Source organism: Andrena cerasifolii, chromosome 14 (genome assembly GCF_050908995.1).
Source record: "Andrena cerasifolii isolate SP2316 chromosome 14, iyAndCera1_principal, whole genome shotgun sequence".
NCBI classification, from domain to species: domain Eukaryota; kingdom Metazoa; phylum Arthropoda; class Insecta; order Hymenoptera; family Andrenidae; genus Andrena; species Andrena cerasifolii.
The window spans coordinates 5,504,208-5,526,765 of NC_135131.1; the positions used below are offsets into that span (position 1 = coordinate 5,504,208).

Consider the following 22,558-nt stretch of genomic DNA (forward strand, 5'->3'; position numbering starts at 1 on the left):
AAACGACGTTCCGCGTAGTTTGTTCGCAGCTTGGATCCGACTGTGATAGCCTTTAATAATCCGCGAACTAGAAACTGGGCCTGGCTGCCTGCTCGAGCGGGCACCTGGTCGTCCGTGAACGACATCGCTGATCGTGAAAAGCCTCGCGACGCAAAGCGACGCCTCTAATAAAACGAGAGTTGTCCCCGTTTTCAGACTTCTTTCTAGCACGGATCGCTACACCGAGCCGGTGTTTCTCTTATTCGCTGCGTTCCTCGAACCGGGCACAGTTGCACGCCCGTGATCATTGAGTTTCCTCAACGATGCCTCTCTGCTCTGTCGGGCCTTTCGGTTTCTCTATAATGGTACTTTGTTTAACTCGCGACAGAGGTGATCATCTTTACGGGACTATCGATGCTCGTGCATGGCTGTTCGAAAGATTCCAAGTGGTTTGCAGTGTCTGAAGGTGTCTAAAGGCTGTTTCGTCGCGTTTTCTAAGGGGCGTCTGATGGCCGCAGCGCGGAGGGCACCTTGCTCGGCGCCCGTTAGCTGCAGCCGAAGCAACGGAAGCAAAAATGTGAGAACAGTGGCGTCGTGACTGATAATTCTGCCACGCACGAGACTTATTAATGATCGAAAGCTGGCTGGGAATATGTACTTGGTAACGGGTATCTGATCAATGAACGCTCTACCGCGATTCTAGTGTTGCGTGTTCAGTGGTTTGTGACAAGCAAGGTGTGCAGAATCTTTCTGAAAAGTCCACGTACGGGTCTTGAACGCTTGTCGCTATTTGTCACTGACAGGAACGCCTCAACGAATTGGCAAAGGACAATACCCTGGTAGTTTCACGACTAATGCCTCGGCGGGGGGAGGAGCAAGTGAAGATGGACAGGCAGGCAACGATGATCGAAGGACATGTAAGGATGATGTAAGCAATGATTGGTATAAAACACTGGTAGCCAAAAAAGGAAGGGTGACGAAGGCACTCGCGCTGACGTTTGCCTCTGTCACGCATAAGTTTCGCAGCAATCCCGTACGCGAGGAGATCGTGCGAGAGATTAGCCAGCGATTTCATTGGGCAATTGGCTCACTTGATCCTCATGTTCGAAACTTCAGTCCCGCGTGGAAAGATCGTTTGTGGCCGTCATTTGTTGGCGCCATCTAGCAAGGCGAACGACCGAAAGAGAAAGAAGTTCTCCGAGGGATCGCGACGCAGGATCTAAAGAGGGAAGAGGAAGCAGAAGGAAAGGAGACGGAGGAAGATCGTCGTAGCTCCGCTTGCGCTCTCGGGCACAAACTACCCGACCACCAGCCAGCACGGATCCGAAACCCTACCTTGCGCTCACTCTGTTTGCTCGTTTCGTGGAACACGTTGTTCCCCGCGGTGCAGCACCTCCGCGCGACAGCCCCGAATCCTATCTCGATCCTGGCACCACCCTTCCATCTCGCCGAGATAAAACGAGTCACCGACACGCGCGGCCCAGCCGCCTTTGGCCCCGACATTCATCAACAATCTCTCGAAGACGACGCACCTGTTACTGTTATTTTTCTTGCTCTGCCGTCCGCGGCTCCTCTCGCAGCTCTATGCACGATCATGAACATCGAATGAGCCGATTTTCACGCCGCCACCAAGCTTATCCACGAACAGTGCCTGATTCGCGAATTTTCACGTAGTTCCGCCTAGTCGTTCGACGGAACACCTTGATGGTATCCGTTGGTGCGGACCGTTCGGTTGCAAGAGCGGACAGCAAGTGGTTTGACCCGTTGGCGACACGCGGAGGTACGCTGTGCATCGGAAGCTCTCGCGAGCTTCACCGGCGAGAAGGAAAAGTGATCCTCGAAGGACAGAGGCGAAAATACAGGAGGGAACTGTCGACAGAGAAGAGGAGACAGTTGTGCGGTCGATAGAACAGAAAATCGCTCGTGGAAGAGACTAGGACTGTTGCGGGGTAGATAGTGGTGAATACTGTGACAGATACGGACACAGGGAGGTCGGAGAGGGCGACGAAATGAAGAGGATTCTTTGAACGGAGCGAGTATCTCATGCGCGCTGATGGACATCGTACACGTGCTCCGAACATCATCGATCATCAGCCCACATTAATCGCTGTGACAGATGGGATTCACCGCACGGCCCGTCGAATCCAGTTGTAATTTAACAGGTGAGTCCTCTCCATTCAGATCTCATCCCTTCTTCTCGAACATTTGAAAATACCGCGCGAATCTTTGGCTTCGAAATTTCAGAAACTGTGGATCCCCGAAACCGCAAAATAATTATCAAACGATCAAAGCTATCACGGCATCATACGTCCCCTCCTAATGAATCGAGAGATCAATTCGCAAAGTTTGCCGATGAAAGGTAAAAAAAATCCTTCCGTCGCTTCATCATTCGGCTACGTCAAACATCTGCGCGGCGTTAAATCGGCGAAGTCTATTAAAATATAGCCACCTCGCGGTACCCGTGGCTCTGTCAATTCGGATTCAAGCGCCCGCGCTACCAAAATCCGACGGGCGATTACTCTTCCCTAATTAGCGCGCAACCATTAATCATCGTTCGAGAAGCAGCCGAGCACCACGCGCGGCTTTGTAACGCCGGCGCCGCGTGGCAGGCCTCGCTGCGTTCATCCTGAATGCAGTAATCATGATCCTTCGTCGAATTTAAATCGCTACAAGCGATTTCGCCACCATCAATTTGCTCGGGTGTATCGATCCTTCGCGTTCTTTCCACCGGAGAGAATAGAGGAATAACGATACTGCCACCTGTGAAATTCGCCGGTCTCCTCTGAATTCATTTACCTACGAGTACGCGTACACTCGATCGCAGATAACGCGGAAGGAGGGAGCATTATAATATTGGCATAGTCAGCCAAACACGACCATTAATTATTGATAAACCTCGTGCAGGCTCGCGCGTAGAGGAGGTGAATAGAAGGAGAAATATTCAGGCGATTATAGATACAGCAATATATCACTAACATGTAAATCCGTGTTTCCTGACGAGTCCCGGGAAAAGTAAAATTCTAGCATTCCAGCTGATAGCCGAAAGGTAAGGTCCGCCTTGTGGTAAACAGATTCGATCAGCGATCAACAGATATGTAACTTAAAGCGTCTTTTTGCGCCGGTTGCGTTTACCCGACCACCGGGCCGCACGCTTGACATTCGACTAGCCAAAATATCTGCCTCCTAAATTATATTTCGAAGCAGTAAAGAACAGTTTAAGAGACCTCTAATCCCGCATCTAATCGCTACCGCGGCCCTATAAAATTTCGGTCGCCCGGTCCACGGAATGGTTTTACTATTCCTCGCCTAATTACGAAGCGTCTCTACGCTTCTAATGGTCCCGAAACGCAAAGGAGCTGTCGGCAGGTTCAACGAACGCGTCGAAAAAATCGCTCGTGAACACCGTTACTCGTCTCGATCGATCGTAATTGCGGCTGTACGCCGAGTCATACCGATCCCTTTTTAATTGGGGGCGCACCGCGTGCGATTCATCGAGGGAAGATCCCCTCGCCCGCTCATCGAACGAGGGGACGACCCACGGAGATAGGATCTCGTCGGCCGCGGCACAGGAACGGCCTTGCAAGGCCACGTAGGAGCCGTCCCGGCACACACACCCACTTTGCGCTGGTAAAATAAGACCAGAGCAAGGCGGTCTGGTGTACTAGATGCCGCCCGTGGAACTCACCCAGGGAGCGAGCTTCTCCCGCGTTCCTCGCTCGCTAGACGGGCTTCTGTTACGTTCATTCAAGCTGCCACACCTCGATCCTCCGATTCCCATTATCCCTGCTTTCTCTTCTTCCTGCCCGTTCGCCGCTCGACCGCAATCTGCCCCAGCATCCTGTCTGCCGAAAAGTCGAGGAGACTTAACGCGAGCGCAGGATCGTCAAGATCGTTTATTCGTCCTGTGCCCTTCGTCTCTTCACCGTTACGCGACATTTTCGCCGGTTCCTTTCACATCGGCGTTATCGAGCTTGAACGGAAGAGAAGCGGGCTGGCCAAAGAAACGCGGAAGTGACGGCTTTACGAAAATGGATTGTGATGCTCGTGTTTCTGGGCGCGATTAATCAATCAGGCGGCCGAGGAGCTGTCGGTGCCGCGCAATCAGCCGCTATTTACGCCGCCTCGTCGCTTCATAGAGAGTAATTTTAATTATTACCTGGGGAACAGGTGGTCAGGCGGTAAAGCGCGCCTGCGACAACTGGTCGCTTCGAAATCTCGTTAGCACTGGCGCGTACGGCGCTACCGACTTTTATCGTTCCGCGGTTTCGCGTTCGCGCGCGTGAATACAGGCAAGAGTTTCCTCAACTAGTGCTGAGCGCTGATTCTCTTAAGGTGCAGATCCACGATGAGACAATACAAAATTAAAAAAAAAATAAACCGACTTCAAAAAGATAAAAATGCACTAAAAAGTAGAAAATAATATTTTCCCCTATTTAATCTACGACTCTCATGTTTTTCAAGTCGGCGCCAGATTTACACAGTGCAAATGGTGAACGCCTCCTTTTTGAAGTCGGTTAAAAATATCGTGTCTCGTGTGAAACTAGTGTGATTTTCATGATATTAGACTCTCACGAGACAAGTTTCGCGATATATTTTCAACAATCTCGTCTCTCCCGACTGTTTCCATTATTTACATTTAGTTGTTGCTGGGATTTTCGTCCTGCGATAGAAAAGTGTGATGTAAAATCGCACCGTGGGTTCGCACCTTTAGTGGGGATTGGGAAACTCGACTTTCGTCGCGTCCTTCTAAACTCTGACACCACAAACTCATTTACCTTGCCCACTCGTGTCGTGAAAGAGCACAACGATGGATGGTTGATTTAACTCCTCGTTGCATACCATATGCTCAACTAAGCAGGGTTTAAAATTGATACTTCGCTAATTTACGACTCACCGCCGCGGAATAATACGATCGTGCATCCGGATGTAACAGATCCCGTTGACTGTAGAGTGAACGTGAACGCAGCTGCCAGCCAGATACCAGTTATTTACTCGTCTCCTAACCAATTGTGTTGCACATTTCGCTATAGAGGCTCATACGCTTATGAATATTCCAAGCTGAAGCTGGAGCTCTTCGAGATCTCGGCCGCGTGGATTGGTGCCGAGACATTTATCGCGGAAACTGAACTCCTAACTTTCAAGCACCATGATTCAGCAAGCATTTTCGGGTCCTTTCAGATTATCCTGCGTACCCTGCGGTGTGAGCGATTGATTCTGGAAACAACCTAACTGACACCTAACACACCAGGTACCCATTATCGCTGGGAACATGTAATCAAAGCAGCTTCAGCCTTCAATTTCCATTGAGTTCTAATTATAGTCGTTACGACCCCATTAAGGATCTCGCAATCGATCGCGCGTGATTCCAAGGCCCGCGTTAGAAACATAGAATTCTATACTGGATAATCGTTCGGTAAACGGATTGTTATTTCAATCCGACGAAACCCATCAGCTGGGAGCACTGCTAGGCAGTGACGAGTCAACCGATTCCGATTCATCGAGGCGAGCGGATATCGTTTCGCCATTGCACATGCTGAAAGATTCCGTATACCGTCCAGACAGATCCAAGGATTGGAGTCAGACTCGAGGGGATCCGTTACGAGATTCGATTAGCGCGTCTCGATGAAATCCACAGCGCCCATATGCCGCCGAAAACGGTTCTCTCGTTCACTGTAATACTACCTAGTATGATTAACGTGCGCGTCTCGATCGCTAAGCGGATTCTGCAGACTACACGTCGATTTACGACCTGTAGTCGTGTATCACAGCTAAGGACGCACGGAAATATTGTTTAACCAGCCTCCCTCATCCTCCCTCCGCGCGTGGATCGTCATTATACATGCGATTCCTACGAGTGCCTCGGCCTTTCCCGCACCTTGCTACCTTTCGTCGCCTCCTCATTATCTACTCATTAAACACACATGTTTCGGAGTGCCGTCGAACTTAACGGTCTGTCTCGTCTGTGTTTCCGTTTCCTGTTTTCTTATCTTGTAAATGTACATGTCTCTTCCATACCGCTATCTCATTTATTTGGCATTCGCAGGACCTCCACGATTCCAGACTGTCTGGGACAGTCGGTCGCGAAAAGAATCCGAGCTGCCTGCGGCCCCTGTCTCGATCCTCCATTCTCGTCTCACCTTCGTCGCCCATTCGCGAGTAATTCGTTCATTTACACCTTGTAGTGCCATAATAGAACGCGGTAAGATAGCTCTTGACGATAGTCAAATGTGCTGATATTACACCGTGAAATGGTGAGAAAAGGGTAGAGGGTGTCTGTATTCTCTTGTGTAAAAGTTTCACGGTATCTTCCTCCATTAATCGAGCCTCGACGTGACCGAAGCCATTCTACTGGAAAGCAAGCAGAAAGTGGACGATTGTGGTTTTCTTTAATAGAGGAAGCATCGATATTGTTCGTAACTTGTGTATTATGTAAACGAAACATCGCGATATTACGAAACTCTTCTGGTAAATTACATTCTCGCCGAAAACGCTCTGTCCGAAATGCTCGCCCGACTCCGCTCCCAAAGTCCCCGGTGAAGCGAACGAGGAAACGCGACCGGAGGAAATTTACCGATCGTAGAATTCGTTCTACGTCGGGACTCGGACGATCGCTGTGATATCGAGCACACTTTCACTCGAATAGAGAGCGTTATAATATGCTCGTTAGGAGAACAGCATAATTACCAGCGTGTTCTAATTACAGCGCGTTCGATGACTTAATAGCATCCTTTGAAAGTAAAAGCGCACCGAGGATCTGGTCTTCGCCGCATTCTCATCCTGTCTAGTTGAACGCACTGCATTTGCAATGCGGTAACGCAGTATCAAGTTACACTTTTCCCAATTCAACGAATTACTCATCAAGCTTGCTAAATAGCCGCTGTTTTTTATCAACGAATGAGTAACTTGGCGGAAGGTTCGTTTGCATTCTTCATATCCGCAATCACGATACGATCATTGTTCCTATTCGATTGATAATTAGCGGTACGTACACGCACATACCTCATTAGGTTCTTCAATTCCATTGTGATGTTCGGTTGCAGCCGGCCATACAGTTAATAGGGAGCGCACTAAAGTGTCCCACGATTTTCTTTCGTCCATCACCAATGATGGGAAAAGGAATCCGTTAGGGGAGTTCAGTGGACCGATCACTATAGCGAAGCCTGATGTTTCATTGATATGGTAGTCAGGATTTACGACACGAAACACGAGTGAGTTACTCTTCCCACCGTTCTCACCACTTCCTGAAATTTCGAGGAGATCGAGTGTGTCGAAGCCGTGGCTTCGCGAATCCCTCGATCACCTAATGGCACGAATCCTTTGCTTCCTCGCTTCGAGGAGCGTAGACGTCGATACAGAGAGCAGAGAAGACTGTCTGCTGTAAATTTTATGCAGCAGACGCGTCGAATTAATCGAAATTCCTCTATGCCACAGAAGATTTGTCATTAATTTGTCCAGCGGCCGGCGCGTTTTATGAATGGTCGCCCGGACTAAGAATAGATGACATTCCTCGGCTAGAGCGTACTCGTATGTCACTCAGCCGTCTAGTTAAGCGTATCTCTGATCGTTAGATCTCGATAACGTTCTCGTGTTTGATATACAGGTACCGTCTCCTGATACCCGTGCACCGTTGTCACGATTGTGCAGGTGTAAACGATGCCACCTGTAAGCCTCATCTCTGCTCCACTGAAAGATTACGAGTTAATCGCTCACTTCGCAAATTCGCCCATGGATATTTGCCATAGCATCGTGATTAATGAAAAGCTTAATGGAAAATACTGATGGACGTCCGTCGGTCGATTAGTCACTCGAAGGGGCAGAAAATTGATTCGATCTGGGCTCGGATGGATCGCGAACTCTGTCGAAGTTAGCTAATCAGCCAACAATATCACCTAACGATAATCCAAAGTTCGAACGAGGGGTCGAAGGGTCGAAGGTCGCGTTGCATCCATCATCGTCATCGAATCAATTCTACCCGCTTATTTTATGTACAAGTGCAACGAGAAAAGAATTCGCTGAACTCGTAACGTTACTTTAAACAGGAGTAACAGGTTGCAGGTGCACTCGCGGACCTCAGAGTCAAGAAAGTTCAAGTGTATGTAATGGAAACTCGCGATGCGTGCGCTTATCGCGATGTTTGATCCTTGTCCTCCTGCCGCATATTAAATGTCATACCTTAATTAATTGATACCGCTATGTTCTGCTACTTTGAACTATCTCCGTAGCATTTCGACGCGGATAAGCTCGTTGGACTAATTTTGTTCAGTATTCCTCCACTGGAATAAATAAGACAACGTATCTAAAAACTAAGTGCCAGTTGTTGCAGTCATATTTCAATATTTTCTGTGGTCCCGCAGTGCTCCTTTCTCGAGCGTTCTCGGAGCGAGGAAAAAGGAGGGTGTCAGAGTTTCCAGAGACGTCTGCTCCACGAAGGGTGTATAATGTATTCCGCAAAGTACACACGAACGAGCCTCTTCCGCGTAATGATCCCCCCGGTGCGATACGCTGCTGCCGTTCTTTTCTTATTACACGCTCGCCAACGTTCCTTTTTCTACGATACATTGCTCTCGTTAGTCAGCGATAGGAACGATTCGAAGCCCGGTCCGATTCACTATCCTTCCCCGGGCGAACCCTTTCGTTTTCTTCTCAGCATACGCGTTCGAGTACCTTCCCTACGATAATAGACTTTCCAGACTCGGCAGAACGGGAAGGACGTAAATGGGATTTTCGTTCGAAGAATCGAGGTGTTCCCTGCTGATTTCTCAATGCTTCTGATTGCGAGATACGCGCGACCCCCTAATCCTCTGCCCAAGCATTCCTCAACGCAGATGTAATTCCGCAGCGTGGAATCGATCCGCGTGATTTCCTCCGCGGCATCCGTCAGCCGATCCTCGCGTTATTTCCCCGAGAAGACGTTCCTTCCGTTCGCACGGCACAAGCGGATCCTTAGACCAGGTCGTGGAAGGAAGAATCGCGGGTTAGAACTCGGCCGTCACGCCGCTATGATCAATACGAATGCTTCCATCCGTGATCCTGCTAGGCGGAGCTAAGTTCCCCGAGCTGTTCCACAAGTATGCGCCAGGAACGCGTTCGCGTACGAACCAGTCGCGTAATTGCGGCATAACCCTGTGCTCCACGGTTTGTTGTTATTTATTGAGCAACAACTCTCGCGGCCTCATTAACGCGAACGCCCAGGGAATGGGCGCCTCGGTTAATTGGCGTGGTCAGATGAATTCTGGCGGGAAAATCGAATCTTGCAGGGTGGATTTTATTACCCGCCCAGCTCCGCTCGCCCTATCAGATCTCGTATATAGTTATTCCGGTATAGCTGCGCTTCAATCGCGGTCCCGTTTCGGGGGCATTGGATTTTAATCTGCCCCGGCAACGCCGAGGCTTTTTCAAGGCTCAAGCCTCGGCTATTATCGTTATTCATTCTTTCATGCTCGGTCTCGTTTTTGCTCCCGAGATCCCGAAGTAGCCTCCGATAAGGCTACATATGTGTCGCAGCAGGTGGCCATCTGGTGGAAGGTATCAATTCACATCTGAATAGAGAATCGATAGACCTCTCATTTTTATCTTCCTACAGTTTTTACAAGCAGAACACCGAGTTAACCTCGTACCTCCGTCTTTCATTTTCATATTCCCCCCATGCCCCTCTGTGCCTTGGCGTATCTAAACACCATTCCACCTGCGGGCAAATAGAAATCGGTTTGGATTCTCTTGCGGTATCAAAAGTCAGACGAAACGAAAGGGAAATGGAAGGGCTGCCTCAGGTAGAGTGTGTTAAATATTCATCGAATAAGATGATGCCAGCAGGGATATTTTGGGAGGGTAACGGAGCCTTAATTCTGCTGTTTAATAAGCCGGACTAATCGCACTCGCGGTAGATGCAACGTATGTTCGAAAGGAAATGCCATGGTCCATGTAGACAGAATATAAATAAAATTAATGGACCATTATTATGACAAGGAGGTGAGTCTTGCCACGCCTCGATGACTTTCTTCGACGGAGGTGATCCGGAAAGCATGCTCCGGCTACCTGAACACCTACTGCTGGAAGGTGTTGTTCGATACAAATTAATAAGTCTTCAATTTGAACTTGTTACTGTTTATGCCTGCTCCTTGATACAAGCCACAATCTCGATTCCCTCCAAGAAATATCTCGTCCTAGTCGATAAACAATATTCCCCTAGCAATCAGCAGCGCGAGCAACAATGGTGGCGTCAGATAAATCAGCGTGCACCGTGTACCGTAATTGAAAACGAGCGGCAGAAAGAGGGCTACGACAAGCAGATGTTAAAATTGTCGCTTCTCGGAAAGTCATTCGTCCGGAAGAGATGAGAAAAGCGGTATCCGTTGGATGAAAGGCTTGCACGATTACAGGCGAGCATGCAATCTGTATGCCTGCTCACGTACGCGCAGAAATATCATCGATAATTAATGTGATCGCTCGGTATCGTTGAAGCTATTTTTCCGAGTACACTCTGCCGTGAGAATTTCTGTCTACCCGGGGCTTTCAGACCCTTCGGATAACGTTTGTTTTCCGCCGCGCAAGGAGAAAGAAAGAGCGAAAGCCAAATTGCTTTCTTGTCTCTCACTTTCCGTGCCAGAGGCAGGGGCAGCCGCGGAAAGTCATGAAATATTAAAAGCACCATTTACAGGAAGCGTACTTCCTCCTCGCCGTGGATGTAACTATACTACCGGGATGGGGGGTATTAATTGCTCGAGCTTCTATGTGGAGAGCTCCTTATCTGTACACCGTTCTGCCGTAATAGTACTAATCGCTGGAACCATTCTCATCTTTCCGCGTAGAATCGCTTAAGCAGGTACATACGTGCTAGCTGAATCGCGAAGGAATTTCATTGTTCTCGGAGCAGCGACTGTGTTGAATTTTTTTTTCCAAGAGCCTCGCGCACGCCTGATAGAAGCCGCGAGCCCGATAAAATTAATTCCTGCCGGTGTCGGTGCTTGCGCGGTACAAATTTGGCCGCCGATATCTTCGTGCGGATCGACGTCCGAGTGGAAGAGCAACGACGCCGGGAGAGGATGGAAACAGTGTCTCCCTTCGATTGGAATCGTCTCAATGATCTTTTTGCTCGGATAAAGGACGAGGAACCGACAGGAAGGCACACGCTGACTCTCGCACATAACTCGGTTCGGGCTGGTTTTTTACTTTCCCGGAATGCGATGCACCACGCTACTCTTGGAGCGAAGCACGGCGATGCACCGCACTGCACCTGCCTGCAGGGAATCGCAATGGTGTCGGGTGGAAGAAAAAAGCGTGCTGCTTTACGACACACGGCCCCTCGGGGACCCATTGTCATCGGGGAATTAATTTCCTCTCATCTGTCGATGAGACTTAATTACCGAACGCTACCACCGTTACCGCGGCCAAGATCCTTACCCTCGCAGTTTCAGGCGAGAATTCATTTTTTTTCTCACGATACAGAGCTCGTAATTCGGCTGACGTTTCCTCGCAATCGCCTGTACGATTCCCATTAAGTTCAAGGTACCTACCCCGGCGAACCCTGAGTCGCCAATTTTCGGACATTTGCAGCCCGCTAAACGAGCTCGCGTCGTTTATCCGCTAAAATTTCCGCCGCGGCTCGAAGCAGCGTTTACCATTTAATAGGTGACCCAGATGCATACCGCTATTAAAACAGTTCGACGGCCACGCGGTAGATCCTGATCTGGCAGAAGACGGGAATGATTTTAAATCGCGCGATTACAACGCACGGTTTCGTAATTAAATCTCGTAAAAGCGTATGGAGTGTGTTTCGTGGGGTTCGTTACATCGCGGCGGGAAGTGATTGTTGAAATTTCGTTGATAGTACTTCACGGAGGCCCTCGAGCGTGCAAATGCCGCTGTTGCGCGTGTTCGTGAATCTCTTTTAACGATTACCCGCCGCGAATATCGATTCCATGTCGTAGAATTTTCGCTCGTGCGCGATTAAATCGCGATCGGAGGATCAGACTTCGCCCCCCGACGAATTCACTGGCTGGTTCTCGCTGAATAATGCATGTCGCGTCTAACATCAGACGTTAAATCACCTCGTAACTTCATCGTGGATACCTGATCTGTTCAGCGACAGAACGTAGAAATATCGCGGATGCAAACAAGGGCAGTAACCGAAGTTGAAATTTACGAGGAAATTGTCAGTTTCCGGACGTTCCTCAGCTGGGGCAATCATTTCGGATCGTAACGGAAATAAAATACAGGGGTGACAAGGAAATGCATTAACGTGCCTGGCAGGGAGAGCCTTCAAATCGAGAGTTTAACGTGAAATAATCGAAGAAGAGGATTGAGAAGAAGTTGCGATCGAGAGATCGGTAATAGAAGGTCGCCAGAAAAGCGAGCACTCTTCTTGCGCAAGAAAAGCCCGATAATGATGCGCTCGAAATCAGCGTCGCTTCTTATGATGCTAAATAACCGGTCCACCATGGTCCTCCAGCGGATGCACGCGGCCCCCGGACGCCGAAAGTCATTAAAAAGCCGTCTGCGGCAATTAAAAATGCCATGGAAATGGCGAGCCCCGAGCGTGGCTGGCTCATGGGAGCATAAAAAACGAGAGTCTCCTTCGAGATTTAGTCGTTACTCGGCCGAGGAGTAGCGGGCGTGTCTTTGTCGCGATAAGGTGATTCGATCGTTGGCGTTGGTTGGAATTAAAGCGTCAAGAGGCTAGCTGTAGGATTGCCTCGCAATAAAATTACCGCCGGCGGCTCTGTTAACGACCCCGTGCGCATTTAAGGGCTTGAATTTACGATTCCTGCCAGCCGCGGGCCCATTAATTGCCGACAAAGGAATCGCTGGCCCGTTCGTCTTCGCCTCGCGTTTCGTCGCTCTTCGATCGCGGATACAAGATACTCTCCCTGTCGCTGCTGCCCCGAAATTTCCGTCGAATTTCTCGGTGCTCGCGCAAATACATCTCTCCAATGGCAATTACCAATTAAAAGCTCCCACCGCGTCTACTCCGATTCGTGCTGCCGTGTAAGACGACGCCTTGTTACATAAATCGCGCCGCGACACCGTCCACGAAAACGTGACAGGCCCATCAGCCGCGAGTAATCACTCATCCGGTTACTTTCGTTGCCACCCGAACGAGCCGGGGCTTTCACTTTGCAGTGACAGCGGCGGCGATCTCTGCGATTCGAGGCGGTTCTTTTACGTATAACCGCGACTCATTGTCAGAGAAATGTTAATGCCTGCTCCACCTCAGAGTTGGGACTCCGATCTGCTGCAAGAACGATCCCGTAGCTTTTTTTTTATCTGGACTCGCATGTCGCGCACCCCACGCGATGGCACGCTACCAATTTACGGATGTGGATCGCAGCCGTGTTGCCGCACCCCGACAAGTCAGTCAAGTGCGGAATTATTGGTCACCCGGCAGGCAGAAAAGACGTTTGCACCTCCCGCTGGAACATTTGTGCGGCCGCTGATACCGAGATTACAGGTGATACGGAACGAGGGAACATCGATGCCGTTACATCCGAACCCCAGGCTGTTTGGCTTCAGTTTATCGGGGACAATACGCCGGCAGGCTATGCGGCCGGAATCCCCCGCTAATTACACTTGAAGGATCGTTCCGCGAATCTTAATAATCGTTCTGCAAGACCAGCAGGCTTAACGACCTGCGCAAACGATACGAGCCCTGTTCACGGTTGAATTCGACCATGCCGCGTCTTAATCGTAAATAAATTGCCCCGAGAAAGTCATTCCTGCGCTAGGTTTTGGCGCACGCGATAGAAACGCTCGCTTCTGCCCGAGGACGTGGCGGGATCCCCGCGAAAAGACGCGAGCGACAAGAATTATAGGCACGATCCGCGATTTCCTTGCGCTACTTTCACGCGGCCACCTGCATCGGATGCATCGCAGAGAAGTTCCGTTGCGGGCCACAAATTATCCGAGACTTTTCCTCGATCCTTCGCCCGCGCCTCTGGAGAACTCTAATATCCTCTTGGAGATAAGTTCCTATTCAAATTACACGCTAAGAAATCGTAGAGAATATCTAGATGCAGATATCACCGGGATTGCCGGAGAAAAAAACGAGAAATCAAATAATCTCTGATTCAATTTAAACAAAGTCACTTGTTGCGCACTTTCTATAGAATTCCCCCCTGTTTCCCACCTCCTTGGCGTCGCTTGCATCGGCTCGTATGGAAATTCGCTGTACGGTGCATAGTGGCTCGTCGAGCCGATGCATCGCGGATGCAGCTTACGTAATGACACCGTGCAGCCGCGAATACGCGTTAACCCTGGCCTCGAGACGCCTAGGTCGTTTGATCGCGTGATTACCCATCCTTCGGATCGAAGATCGAGGAAGGATACCTGGAGAATCGCGGCAGGGTCGGAAGAAATCAACTGGGACGAAAGCGACCCGTTTGCTCGTGCGTGCTGCCGACCATGTTACCGCGAAGGGAAGCAGGTGTGTAACACCACCGAGGACGTTTTTTCACCGGCGCTTGCGCGAATCAGGTCTCGGTGCTTCTTTTTATCCCACCGCATCGGCCAGTGGTCCGTTACATTACGGATAATTGATCTGTCGGCTATTGAATTATTTTTCGAAGGGAAGCCTGCTCTCGTTACCGCGTGATTTGGCCCGAAACAAGCTGTTCGCTTTTTTCTTCAGGGGGAGAATGGGGATCGTGGCGCGGAATTCGCAACGCGACAGCTAGATGGTATCGGTGAGAAGTCGGTGGGTTTCATTTTCGCGATCGGTGATTTATTTGTTTACCAATGTTGCGTTCCGTCGCGCTCGTGGGGAAATTTATGACGGAAAATTGTACAGTATTTATGGAGTCGGTGGGACACAACTTTATGCCTACTTTCGTCAGTTTACCTGCGACCGTGACTTTCACGAGTTATCGTTTCCCGCTAGTGGTATAACTCCGTATTAGTCGGGCAAAGTAGAAAGCGATTCAATCGCATTAAGGGGGATCACCACTGTAAATAATCGGGAATAATCGATATTTTCTTCTTCACACTTTTTGAAAGACATACGTTTCAGGAATGCTCTCTCCAAATTTTATGAAGAAATTCCTAAAATTGACGGAGATACAGTATTTTCCGTGAAGCGGTGTCAAGCCTGCGACTGAGCCGAGCGGAACTTTGAACGCGTTTTTCTCGGAATTACATTTTTCAACCGCGTTGACAGTTTACAGAGAAAACTATACGTCTAATTGACGTTCCATTTATTGCACGATAAACCCGTCTCTATTACGTGACGATCAGTTTTTTTTTTTAATTAACGGTCTCCTTCTATTGTTTTATCAACATGGTCCAAATTTCAGATTATTCGAAACGCTAGTTTCTTAAAAATAAATTTTATATTTCGCTGTGTTTTTAGCCCAAAGAATAGGATTCAAAAAGTGATCAAAAAGTTCGGGCACTTTGTTTATAAATATTGTATTGTTAGTGTTACAATTGTTTACAGAGACAAATCAGGTGAATATCGAGGTTGCGGGACCACAGAAAATGAATTTCAGGCTAAAATCTCTTGAACGAGAAGTGCCGTATGTGGCCTTGCATTATCATGGTCCTCTTCCCGCAATTTCAATCTGTTGCTTCGCACATGTTCACGCAATCATTGCAACACCCCACTTATTCTCTTATTGTGATTCGTCGATTTTCTGCACGAGGGCACCGATTTCCTGCTTTATTATTTCGGTAGTTGAGGTAGAAGGCCTTGGGTCGTCTTCAATCGATGCTCGACCATTTGTAAACCTGTTATAGCGGTCGTAAAATTTCGAACGATTTATAGCAGTATCTTCAAAGGCTGCCCGAATCATTTGCAACGATTCCGAGCCACTTTTTTTCCGAGTACATAACAAAATTTACTACGCCTTCCCGCTCTTTAAAACCAGCACATTACTGAACATCGCTGAAGATGCAAAACACGATTTCTTAAAACAAGGATAACTCAAATGAATAAAGAGCACGGCTGATGTAATGTAGGCCTGTAGAATAAACAACACAGAATCGCCTCCCCAAACCGCAGATCCCAAAGCCGCATCTATCGCGTTTTGCAAATCATGTACCCGACCTTTTCATCAGCCCTTGTATTCGTCTGAGACACCATTGCACACATCTTTAATCTTAATGCTCTAACGAAGCTACCCGTTCGAAATACTGTGAACGAACCGCTGCATTTAATAAGAAGGAAATAAGATCACATGAAGCATTTTATAGTGTCAGCTCACTTATGACCCATCCGCATTGCTTAAGTGAAAAATCTGCTGATAACGTGCGAGACCGCGGACAGCACTCTAATGTTACAGGAAGAACGAGCGATATTGCTGCCCTTGCGAGGCAGCCTCGTGCACGTTGCTGCCCGTGAAGCTTTAATGTGACAGTCATTAAATCACTCGGCGATGGTGGTAAAAAATGCAACACGACCGCACTCACTTGCCGGCGCCGTCGAACCGGCTTTTAAGGAACTGCTACATTCACGATTGAATCAGGATCGTCGATCCTGTTGCATACAGGGTGCGAAATTAAACGAGTCGCGAGCTAATGCATCAGTTGCCGTTCCTATAGCGGAGTAAACGACGAGCTTTCCTTTCAAAATGTTGGAAAGGGAATGGCGAAATCCTTGCTGGCCACGTATACGAAAGGAAATGTTTATGGCCCCGATAATCTTCGGCGGATCTCCGTAACGAGTGCTCGTTGAGGTTTCGAGGGTTGCGCGGACGTTTCTTAAATACCGATCGGTCGATTGACGGAACAGGACCGTACAAAACACAAGTGACAGTCCATAAATCGAGGGGGGGGCTCGTAAAAGTTGCCGCGATACGTCTCAATTATTGACGCCAGCGATACGATCGTTCACGCGCCGTAACGATGGAATTCGGCGAAAAAAGTGAAATCGAAGGAACGAATCGAATCGTACGAAGAGACTCGGCTCGTCCGCCACCTGTCACCGTGACGCAAGTGGAAATACACTACTGTTTAGAAGAGAAGGGAACGTGTTTACGATCGAGTAGCCGAAACCAGGAAGCACGGCGGAGAAGTTATGGCCGGCAGAAGGTTTTTATCGGAATCCAGAATGTAGGCAGCAGTCGTTATTCCGTTGATAACGTCTTCGTCGATTCCCGAAAATTGGGAAGCTCGCAGGAATCTCGTTATCCCGCCGACGCCTTCGCATCTGCCCAGCCGGCAGAACTCGATCGTTTCATTTTATATTTATCTGCTTTAAAAAAAGACGTCAAAGTGGTATTAAATTCTCCCAAAAACGACCCGCACGAGTGTCGGAGACAACGAGCTTCCCAATAAAGATTATACGAGGCGCTATCAAACGTGTACGCATCCCGAGCGCAGGCCCTGGTTCCTCGTTCTTTCGCGCATTCTTTTCCCCTCTGCCAAAGAAGTATAACGGTTGTCGCCAAAACGCAAACGCGGAATTTTATTCTCAAAATTCCTGGCCGCATGTCATCGATTGAAAAAGAATGCGATTCCGCCTGTCGGCGCGTGCAGAAATCTTTATTACCGCGTGCAGATTTATCTTTCTCTCTGTGGATCCTAAAAGGAAAGGGAAAATGCACTCTATCACTTAAAAAGAAGAAAACAGTGGAAATAGTGTCTTTCGCGAGGAATTTATAGTTCCATAGAGCACTCTTCGAGAAAGTAGAACAGAGACCCCGAAGAGCCTCGGATCTTCCACTCGGGCGGCGAAAGGATAACCGAGGTGTCCAATAAAGCCCGTCGACAGTTCGTGAATTTCACGCCCGATCCATAAATTAGACTTCTCCGCCGTCACGAGTGTTCGCGACATCTAATGAAGAAGTCCCGGCCCGTACAATTAAACCAGGATATTTACGCCTCTGTTCGTTCGCGATTGAAAAGGATCGCCAGCAGGCTCGTACCGTCCGTCTCGGCCAGGCCGCGCGCGCGGCAAAAAGCCGCGATGCCGCGGAATCCACGCGTTCCGACATGGTTCAATTAAGCTAACTAAGCGGGCAGATTTAGCCGGCGGCACTGGTCGCCTATTGTTTTTCTCGATTACGCCACTTTCTTTGCCCTAGGCCGGGGAGCAGAGAATTGTCCCCTTAAGTGGACTTCTGGGATCGCGCGCGCGCGAACACAGCACGTGCTAGGATCATTTGCTACAACTGCCTCATTAACAACCTCGCTCCTCGTTGGATGTTCCCTGGAAATCTCGATGCGCGTACAGACAGAGCGTCTTCCGCCATAGTAATAATGATATTCTGGCCGCGAGGGTTTCGTGTATTAATTACGGAGATTAATTAAAACGCGACCGGCCAAGAATGTTCTTTTGACGTTCGCATGATTCATTGGCCACTTTCGCGAGGCCATAAGTCACCCGCGGTAGCGCAGGCCTTCGCTTCTTTACCCCGTTTCATCCTTCTCTGCTGGTATCCGTGGAAAGGGGCATTTGAATTACTTAGAATCGCCCATTCATCTACTCTTCACGTTTCTCATTCTAGACCGACGACCGAAATATTTCGATTCGTTAGGTTCCAGCCTGCTATCTCTTTAGTAAGCGAGTAGATAAGAGAGCGAAGCTTTAAACGACGACGCGTCTCCCTCCGCCATAGGTGATCATCAGGCCGGAGCTACGAAACGATAAGGCTCTAATGGATTCCATCGATCCACTCTTAATAATTTCACAGTCCCGTTTCACGAATGTCACGCAAAGTGGCCACTTCCCAAGTATGTACATGCTCGTACATTGCGGGCCTCTTTTCGTGCCCCAACCACCTTCGCCAAACAAAAATTACGCGCTGCTGGTGATCGGGAACGGCGCCGCGCCGTTCAAATTCCTGGGAGGCTCGTTCAACGCGAACCAAAAACGTACTTACGTACAACGGACGCGGACGGGGCTTAACGAGCTGTCGCATAAAGAACTTTCGGTATTCCGACGATCTAGATCTAATCTCCCAAATGACGGAGGTTTCAGGCGCTCTCTGCTGCCGCGCGGATAACAAATCATCGATAATTAAGTGGCCACACGCACTCCATCTTTTCCTGGTGCTCAAACGGGGAAATGGACCGCCACGGATCTCGAGCGGACAAAACGGTGCTCACGCGGCGAAACGATAAATTTCTCGCCCGTGAAAAGCGCTGGGAGGGACCGCGGGTCGCTCCACGATCATTTCTGAGAGATAAAATTGATAGACTCCGAATTCCCAAGTCAGCGGACGATTCGTGAGATAACGTAATTAAGGCAATAGCTAACTCCCTCGGGATGGCTCCGAGGACTCGAACACGGTCACTCCATTTCTAGGACAATTAGGTACTATTTTTTACGGGGATGCTCGATTCCAACCGTGACAGGCGATACTTTCGAGCAACTAATTATCGTTCGCGACACGAGCTTCGACTTTCTTCTATGATCTGAACATAGACTCGCAGGCCTGTGGCATCGGCGGAGCCGCGCTCGGTGGAATTAATTGTCAGATTTATCTTAATTATAGAGGTATTCTGTGATCAGCACGAGATGGAATTACAGAGGTATTAAATATATCTGAAATCGGGGGTTTAATAGGCATGAAGCGGCGTAATTAAACGGAAAGTAATACCATTACTCCGTAACTCAGTAGATACTACTTTGTACCGCGGGGAAGATCGCTTCGTAATTATGCAAGATACACTGGCGAGGCATAGAGGTATGAAAACTGGTTTCCCGTGCGATAGTCTTGCGTTAACTCGAAGGCAGTCGGGGAAGTTTATGAACGAAGCAATTACCACTGCACCGTGTAAACACTATCTCCGCTTATTAACAAAAATATTATTAATCCTACCTGGCTCTCGATAGAGCTTCTTGAACCGAACACTGTGAACAAACACAAAGTAACTGTCGAGCCCGGGATTGGATAGAGTTTCTTTTGCTAAACGCGAACGAAGGAAATTAGCGGAGAAAATACTTGAATCGATGGAAATTGAAGAAGCAAGAAGGACCATCTTTTACAGAAAACGAGCCTGTCATCCGCAACACGCAATTGCAACGGTTTTCCGCGGGAAATTTTCATCTCTTACGCGACGTGATCGATACTTGTGCCATTTAAAAAAAAAAAAGGTTCAATCACGTCGTCGCGATGTCCGCGGAGATTTCTCGTGGCTGGACGAACCGGCGATTCTCTCCTCCTCGAGGATTCGCGTCATCCGCCTCGCTCAGTGTCGTTCACCGCCCTTTTTGATGAATACAGATAGCGGAGACCGTACGAACATCGAATCCCGGCGACTTACTCCCGCCGTTATTCGCGATCCTCCTGCATCCGCGTTGCACAAAAGCTGCTCAGTCAAAGTCGATACCTTCGTAGAGAAAGCGGACGAGCGGCGAGAAAAAGGGAGGAGGGAAGAAGAGGAAAGCGTCGGCGGGAAGGAGAGGCAAACACATCGAAGGGAAAAAGGAACGGGCCGAGTAGACGGACTTTATCGTCGACGCACGGGAACACGTTTCGTCTTCCGTACGTGCCTGTCAGCATGCAAACAAATGCATAGTCGGCCTGCGTGCCGCGCTGTGTCCATATTCTTGCGTTCTTTCACCCTCGACGTTCGTTTAGCCAAATGTTCCCCGTCTTTCGATCGATTGTTGCCGCGGCTGGGGTTCACTGACTCCTGGAAAGGATCAAGCACCACCAGCGGTGCACGTTCACCAATTTTAGGGTCTAACGATAAAACTGTCAATTAGAGAGTGAAAAGTGCCGGGGGTTCCGAGGCTCGAGCCACCCACGAACTCGAATCGAGGGCGGCTAATCCTTTCTAACCTACTTTCTAACGATGCCTGAAACCGTTCGTTCACGAGGGGGCACAGAAAGCAAGGGAGAAGATAACGAAGCGGAGGGTAGATAGCAGGAGGCAGGTATGCATGTGGGCGAGCAGAACCAGCGAAGGTGATAAATCTGAGCCTCCCATTTTTTCCCGAACGCTTCGGAATCGCATAGCTTACCGCTACGGGGATGCGCTTAACAGGGGCGGTCCGCCGAGACAAAGAGCTCGCGGAAGTTATCGCGAGGAATTATAAATCTCTTATGCAGGCGCGCTTGCGATTTCCGCGGGTGTGAATGGGCGCGAGGTCCTTCGTCGTGGGTGGAATCCAACGCTGGGGAGTAATTTATGGTCGTGCGACGGAACGTATTGTTCGCAGGGGAGGAACTCGGCGTTTCTTTTCACGCTCGCGTCGGGGTGAGAACGGTAAAAATGATGGGAAGAATTTGTACGTGATCGCTGGAATAATATTCAGTGTAATGCCACGCTATTGACTGTTTGAAGAAGGATGGTTTCTTCTTCTCTACCCACCGTAGTATTCCAAGCAACGTTTTAGTTAGCACGTTTGGAACAAAAGCAACCTTGTGGAAAATCTAAATTTCATTCTTGAAAAAAATGGACCCCCCTAATGGCCGCGCGTGTACTTCGTCAGGCGTGCTACCTACGAAATGAAGTGATTTCGACTTTTTTGGGGAAACATTATTGCACGGAATTCAGGCCGCGTGTTCTTTGAAGCACGCAATAATGAAAGTATGCCAATCACGATAAGCGCCGGGCCGTTAAAAGAAACGTCATTTCGTGGCAAATACCTTCATCCGACTCAACAATTGAATCATATCACGTTCCTCGTGGAACTTTGTACCGCAACCACGCTACGGAATCGGCATATCTCGTTTTCATCGCGGTAACGTCCTCGCTACGCACCGGCGTGTACGATCAGTTATTTAACGAATAAAAGTTAATCTTCAGCCAAGGTACGCGAATGGCACTTTTTGGGAGACAAGTTAGCGATATGAAAGGAAAGTCAAACGCACTCAAATCCCCAACCCAGTGGCGCTCTCGGGATTTAATCTCGAGGGGAGCCAAGTTGAAGGCATAAAAATATTTTTAAGAAAAATTTATTTAGTGCCATTTCATTTAATGCAAATTCAATAAAATTCATTCGGTGATTATAAATATTTATTTAAAGAACAACATCCAGTTTTCTTTTCGTTTTACAAAGCCCCTTCTTTGGGGGTGCGCCATTGCTTCTTTCCTCGTCCTCCTTCTCCTCGCATTTCACCCCAAACTCAACAAGTGTCCTTGAACTCAGAATTAAGCATCTGCAGCTGTAGAACAGAAATCCCAACTATTCGCAGAACACTGCAGTAATCTAACCGGAGGAGTTAATTTTGTTTACGGGAAGACGGATCCCACGGGGTCGCTACGAGCTGCTAATGCACCCCTCTGCAAGAGCCTGCGTTGCTGTGATCCCATGGTGCTCGAACTAAACGTGCTCGTGTAACGCAAGACGCGGTTAGCTGCATTAAGTGCAGCCGTGCACTTGGCCTACCGTGCCGCAGCTACCGTGGAACATGTGATCCAGGTCCAGCTGCTCCTTCTTCATCGAATAGTAATAGCCGCGACGAGCCACGTACACGCTTGCTGCGTGTGTGTTCCCGCTGCGCGCTGATGATACCGCAGAATCTTTATGGGCGACGATCAAACATGGACGACGAGCAAGAGCTGCCCGTTCAACCGGGATAATGGTCAGGGCAGACGATTCCTAATACTTGAGGCGCAATCGCGATTCACCCGCGGCACTCGACATTTCTGCACGCCAGCAACAGTGACCCATCCAACGAGCGCTGCTCTATTC

General features: G+C 49.0%; 1 protein-coding gene across 1 annotated transcript in view; it reads left to right on the forward strand.

The window, feature by feature from the left end:
• Nucleotides 1-1,515: 1,515 nt before the first annotated feature.
• The window catches only part of LOC143376277 (uncharacterized), a 50,779-nt gene continuing 29,736 nt past the window's right edge, over nucleotides 1,516-22,558 (forward strand). The window contains exon 1 of the mRNA XM_076826409.1: nucleotides 1,516-2,141. The gene's annotated coding sequence lies outside the window, so the exon portion shown is untranslated. The remainder of the gene's footprint in view (nucleotides 2,142-22,558) is intronic.